Genomic DNA, 12,031 nt, shown 5'->3' with positions numbered 1-12,031 from the left:
AGAACCCAAAAGTGTTGAAACTGAATGTAATAAAACAATGCTGGTTAGCCCTACAAGCTTCCCCATGTTTCTCCATCTTCCCTATTGCTGTCCTCTTAGCACCTTCTCCCACCTCAAAGTCACCATTCCTCAACTCTACCAACGGAGAGACTCCAATTACATCAACACATGCATGTTTACTCTCAGACCAATTGTAATTCAAGACATCCACAGGCCGAAGTGTCAATCATCCCTCATTCGAATCAGTAAAAAAGCCACTTTCTTCACTTGTACCTGAGCCCTCAAAAATGTATCACACAAAATGTCTCTAACATGATCATGTCTACAACACTTCATTATTTTTTTTTATTTTTTTTTGTAGTATATAATGTTTCAATTTTTTTTTTTTTTTTTTGTAGTATTATACTCTTTGAATAAAAGGTTTTTTTAACTAAAAATTTTATTGATAATGAATGATAACAAATTTTAAAAATAATTATGACAAGCGTCCAACAAATTGCACCGCAAGTCCATTCTGAATAGCAAATCCTATCCTTCTAAAAACAAACTCGTTAGAACCAGTTGTCATAACATTACTATCCATAACATTCTGAAGTCTCTTGAGTAGCTCAACAGATTGTTGTTCCATGAACCCAAAAGTGTCGAAACTGAAAGGGATAAAACACTGCTGGTTAGCCCTACAAGCTACCCCATATTTCTCAATATTCACAGTTGCTGCTCTCTTAGCGCCTTCTCCCACCTCAAAGTCACCATTCCCCAACCCTACCAACGGAGAGACTCCAATTACATCAACACATGCATGTTTTCTCTCGGACCAATTGTAAATCAAGACATCCGCAGGCCGATGTGTCGATCATCCCTCATTCAGATCAGTAAGAAAGCCTCTTTCTTCACTTGTACCGCAACCCTCCAAAATTCATCATACAAAATGTCTCTAACATGATCATGTCTCCAACACTTTTGATTTATTTATTTTTTTCTTGTTTTATACTCTTTGAAGAAAAGATTTTTTTTTTAAGTGGAAATTTTATTGATAATGAATGATAACAAATTTTACAAATAGTTATGACAAGCGTGCAACAAGCTACGCCGCTAGTCCTTTTTAAATAGCAAATCCTATTTTTCTAAAAACAAACTCGTTAGAACCAACTGTCATAACCTTACTATCCATATCTTTCTGAAGTCTTTTGAGATGTTCAAAAGATTATTGTTCCAAGAACCCAAAAGTGTCGAAACTGAATGGAATAAAACAATGTTGGTTAACCCTACCAGCTTCCTCATGTTTCTCCATCTTCACAGTTGCTGGCCTCTTAGCACCTTCTCCCACCTCAAAGTCCTCATTCCCCAACCCTACCAACGGAGAGACTCCAATTACATCAACGCATGCAAGTTTTCTCTCGGACCAACTATAAATCAAGAGATCCGCAGGCCGAAGTGTCGATCATCGCCCATTCGGATCAGTAAGAAAGCCTCTTTCTTCACTTGTACCGCAGCCCTCCAAAATGCATCACACAAAATGTCTCTAACATGATCATGTCTCTAACAGTTTTTATTTATTTATTTTTTTCTTGTTTTATACTCTTTGAAGAAAAGATTTTTTTTTAAGTGGAAATTTTATTGATAATAATTGATAACGAATTTTACAAATAATTATGACAAGCGTGCAACAAGCTGCGCCGCATGTCCTTTCTAAATAGCAAATCCTATTTTTCTAAAAACAACCTCCTTAGAACCAGCTGTCATAACCTTACTATCCATAACTCTCTGAAGCCTTTTGAGTAGCTCAACAGATTGTTGTTCCAAGAACCCAAAAGTGTCGAAACTGAATGGAATAAAACAATGCAGGTTAGCCCTACAAGCTTCATCATGTTTCTCCATCTTCACAGTTGCTGTCCTCTTAGCACCTTCTCCCACCTTAAAATCACCATTCCCCAACCCTACCAACGGAGAGACTCTAATTACATCAACACATGCATGTTTTCTCTCAGGCCAACTGTAAATCAAGACATCCACAGGCTGAAGTGTCGATCAAACCTCATTCGGATCAGTAAGAAAACCACTTTCTTCACTTGTACCACAGCCCTCCAAAATGCATCACACAAAATGTCTCTAACATGATCATGTCTCCAACACTTTTATTTTTTTTTTTTTCTTTTGTTGTTTTATACTCTTAGAAGAAAAGATTTTTTTTTAAGTGAAAATTTTATTGATAATGAATGATAACGAATTTTACAAATAATTATGACAAGCGTGCAACAAGTTGCGCCGCTAGTCCTTTCTATATAGCAAATCCTATTTTTCTAAAAACAAACTCGTTAGAACCAGCTGTCATAACCTTACTATCCATATCTTTCTGAAGTCTCTGGAGTAGCTCAACAGATTGTTGTTCCAAGAACTCAAAAGTGTCAAAACATAATGGAATAAAATAATGCTGGTTTGCCCTACAAGCTTCCCCATGTTTCTCCATCTTCCCTGTTGTTGTCCTCTTAGCACCTTCTCCCACCTCAAAGTCACCATTCCCCAACCCTACCAACCGAGAAACTCCAATTACATCAACACATGCATGTTTTCTCTCGGGCAAACTGTAAATCAAGACATCCGCAGGCCAAAGTATGGTCATCCCTTATTCGAATCAGTAAGAAAGCCTATTTCTCCACTTGTACCCTAGCCCTCTAAAATGAATCACACAAAATGTCTCAAACATGATCATTTCTCTAACATTTCTTTTTTTTTTTTTTAGTATATGCTCTTTCAATAAATTTTTTTTCAAGTATTATACAAAATATATATATATATATATTTATATATATATATATATATATATATATATATATATATATATATATATATATATATATATATATATATATATATATATATATATATATATATATTTTTTTTTTTTTTTTTTTTTTTTTTTTTTTTTTTTTTGGTATATATCCCTTCAAAAAAAAAAAATTTTTTGTAGTTTTATACTCTTTGATTAAAAGATTTTTTTTAGTTGGAAAATTTTATTAATAACAAATTTTAAAAATAATTATGACAAGCTTACAACAAGCTACACCGCAAGTCCTTTCTGAATAGCAAATCATATCCTTCTAAAAACAAACTCGTTAAAACCAGCTGTCATAATGTTACTATCCGTAACTTTCTAAAGTCTCTTAAGTAGCTCAACAGATTGTTGTTCCAATAAAATAATGCTGATTAGCCCTACATGCTTCCCCATGTTTCTCCATCTTCCCTGTTGCTGCCCTCTTAGCACCTTCTCCCACCTCAAAGTCACCATTCCCTAATCATACCAACAGAGAGACTCCAATTACATCAACACATGCATGTTATCTCTCAGTCCAACTGTAAATCAAGACATCCGCAGGCCGAAGTGCCGATCAATCCTTTTTCGGATCAGTAAGAAAGCCTCTTTCTTCACTTGTACCCCAGCCCTCAAAAATGCATCACACAAAATGTCTCTAACATGATCATGTCTACAACACTTTTTTTTTTTTTTTTTTTTTTGTAGTATATAATCTTTCAATTTTTATTATTATTATTTTGTTGTATTATACTCTTTGAATAAAAGGATTTTTTTTTAATTGAAAATTTTATTGATAATGAATGATAACAAATTTTACAAATAATTATGACAAGCGTGCAACAAGCTGAGCTGCAAGTCCTTTCTGAATAGCAAATCCTATCCTTCTAAAAACAAAAATCATTAGAACCAGTTGTCATAACTATCCATAATTTTCTGAAGTCTCTTAAGTATCTCAATAGATTGTTGTTCCAAGAACCCAAAAGTGTCAAAACTGAACGGGATAAAACAATACTAGTTAGCCCTACAAGCTTCCCCATGTTTCTCCATCTTCACTGTTGTTGCCCTCTTAGCACCTTCTCCCACCTCAAAGTCACCATTTCCCAACCCTACCAACGGAGAGACTCCAATTACATCAACACATGCATGTTTTCTCTCGGACCAACTGTAAATCAAGACATCCGCAGGCCGTAGTGTCGATCATCCCTCATTCGGATCATTAAAAAAGCCTCTGTCTTCACTTGTACCCTAGCCCTCAAAAATGCATCACACAAAATGTCTCTAATATGATCATGTCTACAACACTTCTTTTTTCCTTTTTTTTTTTTTTTTTTTTTTTTTTTTTTTTTGTAGTTTTATACTGTTTGAATAAAAGGTTTTTTTTTTAATTGAAAATTTTATTGATAATGAATTATAATGAATTTTACAAATAATTATGACAAGCGTGCAACAAGCTGAGCCGCAAGTCCTTTCTGAATAGCAAATCATATCCTTTTAAAAACAAAAATCGTTAGAACCAGCTGCCATAATTACGATCCATAACTTTCTAAAGTTTCTTGAGTAGCTCAACAGATTGTTGTTCCAAGAACCCAAAAATGTCTAAACTGAACGGGATAAAATAATGCTGGTTAGCCCTACAAGCTTCCCCATGTTTCTCCATCTTCACTGTTGCTGCCCTCTTAGCACTTTCTCCCACCTCCAAGTCACCATTCCCCAACCCTACCAACAGAGAGACTCTAATTACATCAACACATGCATGTTTTCTCTCAGACCAACTGTAAATCAAGACATCTGCTGGCCGAAGTGTCGATCATCCCTCATTTGAATCAGTAAGAAAGCCTTTTTCTTCACTTGTACCTTAGCCCTCCAAAATGCATCACACAAAATGTCTCTAACATGATCATGTCTCCAACATTTCTTTTTTTTTTTTTTTTTGGTAGTATATACTCTTTTAATAATTTTTTTTTTCCTAATATTATACTCTTTGAATAAAAGATTTTTTTTTTTTAGTATATCCTCTTTCAAAAAATAACTTTTTTTTGTAGTATTATATTATTTGATTAAAAGATTTTTTTTTAACTGGAAATTTTATTGGTAATGAATGATAACAAATTTTACAAATAATTATGACAAGCGTGCAACAAGCTACGCCGCAAGTCCTTTCTGAATAGAAAATCTTATCCTTCTAAAAACAAACTCGTTAAAACCAACTGTCATATCGTTACTACCCATAACTTTCTGAAGTCTCTTGAGTAGCTCAACAGATTGTTGTTCCAAGAACCCAAAAGTGTTGAAACTGAATGAAATAAAACAATGCTGGTTAGCCCTACAAGCTTCCCCATGTTCACCTTGTGGTACAACTGGCAGAATTTGTCGGAAGTCACCGCCTAAAACAATAGTGATTCCACCAAATGGTCTTTCATTGTTACAAACATCCCGGAGTAAACGGTCGACTGCTTCAATACAAAACTTATGCTGTATTGAGACTTCATCCCAAATTATCAGTTTTGTTTCTTTAAACAGACCTGCTTAGAGTGAATCCTTTTTGAAGCCACACATAAAGTTCTCCAAAACATCAAAAGGAATAGAAATAGTTGAATGAGCTGTTCTACCACCATCTAATAAAAGCGAAGCAATACCAGATGAGGCAACTGCAATCACAATATGTCCTAGATGACGACATTTAGCTGCAATCGTATTATACACAAATGTTTTTCATGTACCTGCAGCTCCATTTAAGAAGAAAACTCCCCCTGCATTTTGCAAGACTGAATCAACCACGGTATCAAACGCCTGGCGTTGCTTATTGTTAAGACGATCAATATTACGGTTGATTTGTTCATATTGTAAATCAAGCTAGATTTGGCGTTGCTCCCAAATTAGTCTATTTCCAGTCCCTTTGTTCCATTTTTTGAGTGGTCGGGGCATCGGGGGAAAGTTTTCTAGAGTTTTGTTTTTATATTCCATGAGGAACTGCTCCAATAGATGCAACCCGTAATATGTCACCTGCAGGAAATTGTGTATTAATAATATAATATAGGCTACATGAAGGAGGCATTAATATAATATTTGTCACATGCTCTTTTGATAGATTAGGAATGTTGAAGATAGTTCGTAATTTGTGTGCCAGGTCGTCGCATATACTTGTTGAGAATCTATCCCACAACAGATACGGTTGCACTGGATTGCATTCCAACAAAATAATGCCGAACAATCTCCTTAGCTGATATCCAATATTCATTATCGCCGCTTCTTCTAAATAATGTATTCACTCTCCATCATCTTCAAGAAGTCCACGTGCAACACACGCAGCCTTGAATGTTGGATGTGGAATACCTTCAAATTTGCATAGATCCTCAAATGATGTTGGGCCCTTTACGATGGTCAATAGTAGACGCAAGTAAAACCTCTCTCCCTCGTTGGGCTTGGCAAAATACATCCTGCCAATAGCATAACCACTACTTCTTTTAGTACATACATTTTCTGTTTTTTGCCAAACAAAGTGCTCAGGGAATTCTTGGTAAATATAAGCCCGAGCATCTGGATTTGAAGCACAACAGTCGAAGAATGAAGTGAGACTCGACTTTTGTCGTTTCGTCCTCTCAAGAATATTCTCCATCGGTTCCTTAGGGTTAAACACAACATGATGCATACTTGGCAACAAATCATAACTTAACAGTATGGCATTCTAGTATAACTTAATAGTATATTGATGAAATTTGTTTAATCAGGTGTTAAATACCTGACAAATGAAGAGATAACCTTACAACAGTTGGAAACTCTTTATGTAAGGAAAACCCAAATATCCACCAAGCTGCTTCTGGTGGTCCAATATATCTGGCATCAATGTACTGTTTAATCTCATTTCCGCCGTCCAACACCATTGTTGTTCTGTCATTGCCCTTGTAGATGTACTTGTGGATGTACTTAACACATTGCAATCCCGCACACACTTCGACATTAATGTGACAATTAAACATCCTCACCAGCTGTGGATTATATGGGACAACATTCCTATTGTCAACCTCTTTGTCTTTCACCATATAAACATGTCCCGTGTTGCGACACATATAAAGTGGATAACCGTCTTTTTGTATGGTTGTCGCGTCTGTAAACTCATGTGGAAAATGTTTTGTGCACTTGCCATTTTCCATACACGATGAGTTCATATTTTTAACACCACACGGTACATGGATCATACAACTCTTTATTGTATCAAAGAGCAAATGATCCTTATCTGGGTCTGGAAATTCTGCAGATATAATTCGATCAATTTGGGCTGCGGTACGAATTTTATCTTCATGCTTAAGGAAAGAGAGTGCATGCATGTGTGGGTGGCCACGCTTTTGAAATTTAATGGTTTACACATGAGCTACTTCACGGCCAAACACATTTTTCTTCTTGATAAATTTCATTAAAGCTCTTCTCTTCAATTCGAAAACACGGGTAAGAACATCAGGTTGATCAAACGTATTTTGGTTTTCCAAAAAGGCTTCTTGCACTTCTGGCCAATGAGGATTAGCCGTCATCATAAGGAATATATCTGGATGCTTATTGTAACTTGTTATAGCCATCGAGTCTTAAAAGATCTCATACATGTACCTTGGACTTCCAATGAACGATGATGGCAAAATAAACCGCTGACCAACCTGATCAGGATCCGTACCCTCAGCTAAATCTGTCAAACTCATGTACACTTCAGCATGAAGATCCTTTTGGTGGGTATAATGATAGTATAGCCGATTTTGCTCAGTAGAAGCCCAAGCATCACACAAAAACTCCTGAAATAATTTTCCACCACGGAGTATTGCAGAATATTCAGTATGACGTTCAAACAAACGATATGCATATAACACCATCTAAGTCAATCGCCTCGAATCGTCGTCATTGACATCATAAAGTTTCATTTCGGTTGACCATCCAAGCTCAGGGAAAAACAAAGGATAATGCAGGGGTAGATAAGCGGGATTACATTCATCAATCCGCTTCAGTGCATTGCCTGATCTATAATTAAGAATGATATCTCTTGTGCTTCTGATTTCAGTTCCATCCCCAGGTATAACAACTGCAATTTCATTTGCTGAAGGAAGACTGTATCGCCGTCGGTCAGTAGATGTATTATAATGGAGATAAGTTGCCACGTCATTTTCCTCAGCTGCGCGAGCACTCAATATATCATATGCTTGACGAAATTTTTCAGCAAATCTATTACAATCCGATAGCGTACTCTGAATGACATCTAAAACATCACGTCTCAATTCTGGATTTCGGCGATGACGCACATCAAGGGCACTGGCTGGGTCATAAACATAGAGCTGAGCATAAGTCGGATCTTTCTCAGGTTCTGGTAGTAACGATCCAATTTGATGACGTAATTCACCATGAACGGTGAATGAAATAGGACCGCTACCGCTGAATATTCGGTCATCCGGTTAACAACCGAGACTGGTAAATGCATTAGCCAAGTTATACTGACGAAGATGTTGTCTAAATGACCTGGCTTTGGCGTCACTACCATCATATAGATCTTGAATCGCAGGAGGCAATGGACTAAGTAGAGGAAGACTTACTTTTCCTTGTTTGCAACACATCCTGAAAAAGGGTCTTTTGACTGATGTATTTGCTAGCCTTTCATCTTTCCAATGTAGAGCTTTACAAAAGGGGCATTCCACATCCATCTTTCCAAGATAATGGCGGACATTGTTGTGCATATTAGCAGGTTCTGCCATATTGACACCAGCGGTAAAAGGCTGAAAATAATCATCCGCTTCCATTTCGCTTTGGGTGTCACTAACGTGTAGGAAAAAAAATCCTAATGAGTTAAGAATGGAAATTTTTTTTTTACTGAAAACAATGCTATAGAAAACACAATGAAATTCAACTTACATATATGAAGACATTAATACTGGAATATTATGAAGGTCTGCTTCTAAGTTCCTTCTAATTCGTTTGTTCATTCTACCACTTCTGCGCTCTTTTTCTCTTCTATTGCGTTGGGCCAACTTGCGACGAGAAGTCTGAGAAGGTGTATAAGCATTGGTTAGACTAACACTAAGATCATCCACTTCCATTTCGTTTTGGGTGTCGCTAACATGTAGAAAAAAAATTCATAATGGGCTTGGAATGGAAATATTTTTGACTGAAAACAATGCTATAGAAAACACACAAAGAAATGAAACTTACATATGGGAAGACATGGACACAGGTATATTTTGAAGGCATGCTTCTAAGTTTCTTCTTGTTCGCTTGCTGCTTCTACCACTTATGAGCTCTCTTTCTCTTCTATTGACCCTTTCAAAAGGAAAAAAAAAAACCAACTACAAGGAGTTAAAAGATTAAAGGAGTGTGTGTGTCATTTTGACCCTTTCAAAATCGATCGTATTCTTCAATCCTCTCTCACTGTCTCCCTGCTCAACTTGAGCTATTCACTCGCCTTTTTCTTCCACTATTATGCCTTTTTTAAAGAACTTTAGTTTGTTATTTTTTATTATTATTATTATTATGGTACGTGTGCAGTTGATCAGTCATGCATTTTTGAGATGTAATGTTCGATTTCTTCTTTTCTTGTAGTGTGGGTGTATGTGACTATATACAATATATTTATATTAGGAAGGCACTCCCACACTGTCCAACTACTTCCTTACACACTTTTAGAACATTGATTAGAATGACCGACTACGTTTCTGTTATACTTTGATGTTCATTACTTATGCATCTGTTTCTCTAAAGCCTTTTCAGTTTGAGACCTTTAATTGTCCACTCTGCGACTCCCTATAGCTGTACAGCATAGGGTGCCTGTATGAGCACGATACAACTCACTCTTTCTTTTCCTCTCTTTTTCTTTTCCTCTTTTCTCGCAATCACACTGTTCCTTTTATATCGACCCCCTCTTTTGTGGGTCGTCCATCTGTCCATATATCTTACGGCCCGACTCCCCTCCGTACCTGGGACACCTGCGGTCTAGGGTTCCGCAGTTACAATCTCGTGCTCTCCTTCTCTCTTCAGTATTTTACACCTTATCCCCTACACCGCTGACCCCATCATCTTTTCCACATCATGCTACTACAAATGCCCTTCTCGACTATGTGGTCCTGTTAAAGGATCCGGGGTCGAGAACCTTCACCGTTTGTCCTTTCTGTTCCTCGCCCTTATCTCTTTTTCATCGATTTGTGTGCGAGGTAAACTATCATCATCACGCATGTTCCAGCCGCCCTCGTGGCTCGTGCCCCCATGTGTCTTATCCTGACTGGATTGCCACCCCGACTCCTCGAATTCACCAACTTTTTGCATTTACCTCTTTACCCCTCACTCCTTTTAAACTCTTTCCCTTCTCCCTCTTTCTCATTTCTTTCTTCTACCTCTCTTGCTCTGCCATTATTCTTGCTTTCTCGATCAGACTCTGTTAGCACGAATTCCATTGTTCTTCCGGCGATTCTACCCCACTTTCAGCACCCTCTTCCAGGCCTATCATCTCTGTCTTTGTTCCCACCGGTACGTTTTCTGGCCTTCTTCTCTTTTTGTTTGAACTGGTTGTTTAGGTTGGTTCATATATTGCGTCTGTTCCTCTTCCTTTCTGATGTCGACCAGTGAATCCGATGAATCGGGCTCATCTCCGTCCCTTGGGGCATCGTCTCCACTCCCTACATCGTCTGTGGCGGTACCATCCACTTCGGGACGTCAAGGTCCCCCGTTACCTCCATCGTCCCGATGCCGCCGCCCTGATTTAGACTCAATTAGGGTTGCTTATGGCATCCCTGCTTGTATTGGTCTAGAGCATGGGCCATCAACCACCCATTACCCCCACCTGGTTCCCCGCAAACCAGGGTGTCTCGTGATCACTGTGGGTCAAATAGTTGCCGGTCTACGGCTTCCCCTCACCCGCCTGGACGTCGAAGTATGTAATCACTTTAATATCCCCCTATGCCAAGGCATTGGGAACTTCTGGCGGACAATGTTTGCCGCAAACTTGTACAACAAAGCTGGTGACCCTCAGATCACCAGTCGCGATATCATTTCCCATTATTTTCTCAAGAAGAGCACCAAGGACGTCGGTGTGGGGTACCAGTCCTTCTGTGTGCGCCCTCAGAAGTCCCCCCTCCTACTCCGCGTCACTACCTCCGACAAGGTGTGGCACCACTACCCTTTATACGTATCGGGGCAGTTTCTGTCCGCGGACATGCCTCCAGAACTAACACTTAACCATCTCGCCTTCATAACCCGTGGTGAGTATCTTTACTATTCTTATCTCTTCGTCCATCCGTATCGTTATCCACTAACCGCCGCATTTCCCCATTTTGTAGGTTGGCGCCAGGATTCCAAATCTCAAATTTACTTTGGCATCTCTTGTCCTGTCTTCCAGAAACTTCGCGATCTTGGTGCTGGTCAAGCCGAATTCTTAGGTATCAACCCTACCACCGCTACTCCCCTATTGCAAGTCCCTGCTCTACAAACTTTCCGCGGCTTCTCTACTCCATTTTATCGTCCCCCTCCTCCCAAAGAAAGGAAACCGCGAGCCTCACCCCCTCCCAGAAAAAGATCTCAAAACCCAGGTCCGCACCGTCATCATTCCCGACCTTCCTCACGGTCATGCAAATCTTGTGAACCCCGCCCTTACACTGCTTCTGAAGACATTCCCTCCTTCCGCTCCATATCCACTAGGGACGATCAATACACCTCTCCCCTTTCCCCCACTGAAAATATGGATATCCGCAAACAGAAGTTGTTTGACAGCGACTCCGATGGGGATGACGATGTCATGGAGATCCCTGTCCCTGAGACCAATATATCTGCCCAAGCTCCGCCCACCAAGAGACCGCGGACTTCTTCCTCTGTCGAATCCGACCAAGTTACCCAACAAAACTCTGTCTCTGAAGATCATGAGCCCATTCCTTCCCAACCCCTCCAATCCACAGTCTCTTCCTCGCACACTCGCCGTCCTGGCAAAGAACCTTGTCCACCCGAGGCTCCTGCTTCAGATTTGTCCCCTGTGGAAGAATTTCGTCCCGTGTTCAAGGTACGCGACCGCAGGCTGACCACCGCCGACTCTGCCCTGGATAATGCAGTCGTCGCCTCCTCACTTTTTTACAATGCTCATCTTCCGAAAGACATCATGTATTCTAATCGGGGTTCGCTCGATCAGCATCGCACGTCATTGTATACCAATTGGGAAAGGGTACTTTTTTTTTTTTTTCAATACCTCTCGCCTTATGATTCAAGGTAAGC

The sequence above is a fragment of the Coptis chinensis genome, unplaced genomic scaffold (genome assembly GCF_015680905.1).
Source record: "Coptis chinensis isolate HL-2020 unplaced genomic scaffold, ASM1568090v1 utg653_pilon_pilon, whole genome shotgun sequence".
Classification (NCBI taxonomy): domain Eukaryota; kingdom Viridiplantae; phylum Streptophyta; class Magnoliopsida; order Ranunculales; family Ranunculaceae; genus Coptis; species Coptis chinensis.
The sequence above is the reverse complement of the archived record's forward strand: the minus strand, read 5'-3'. Positions refer to the sequence as shown.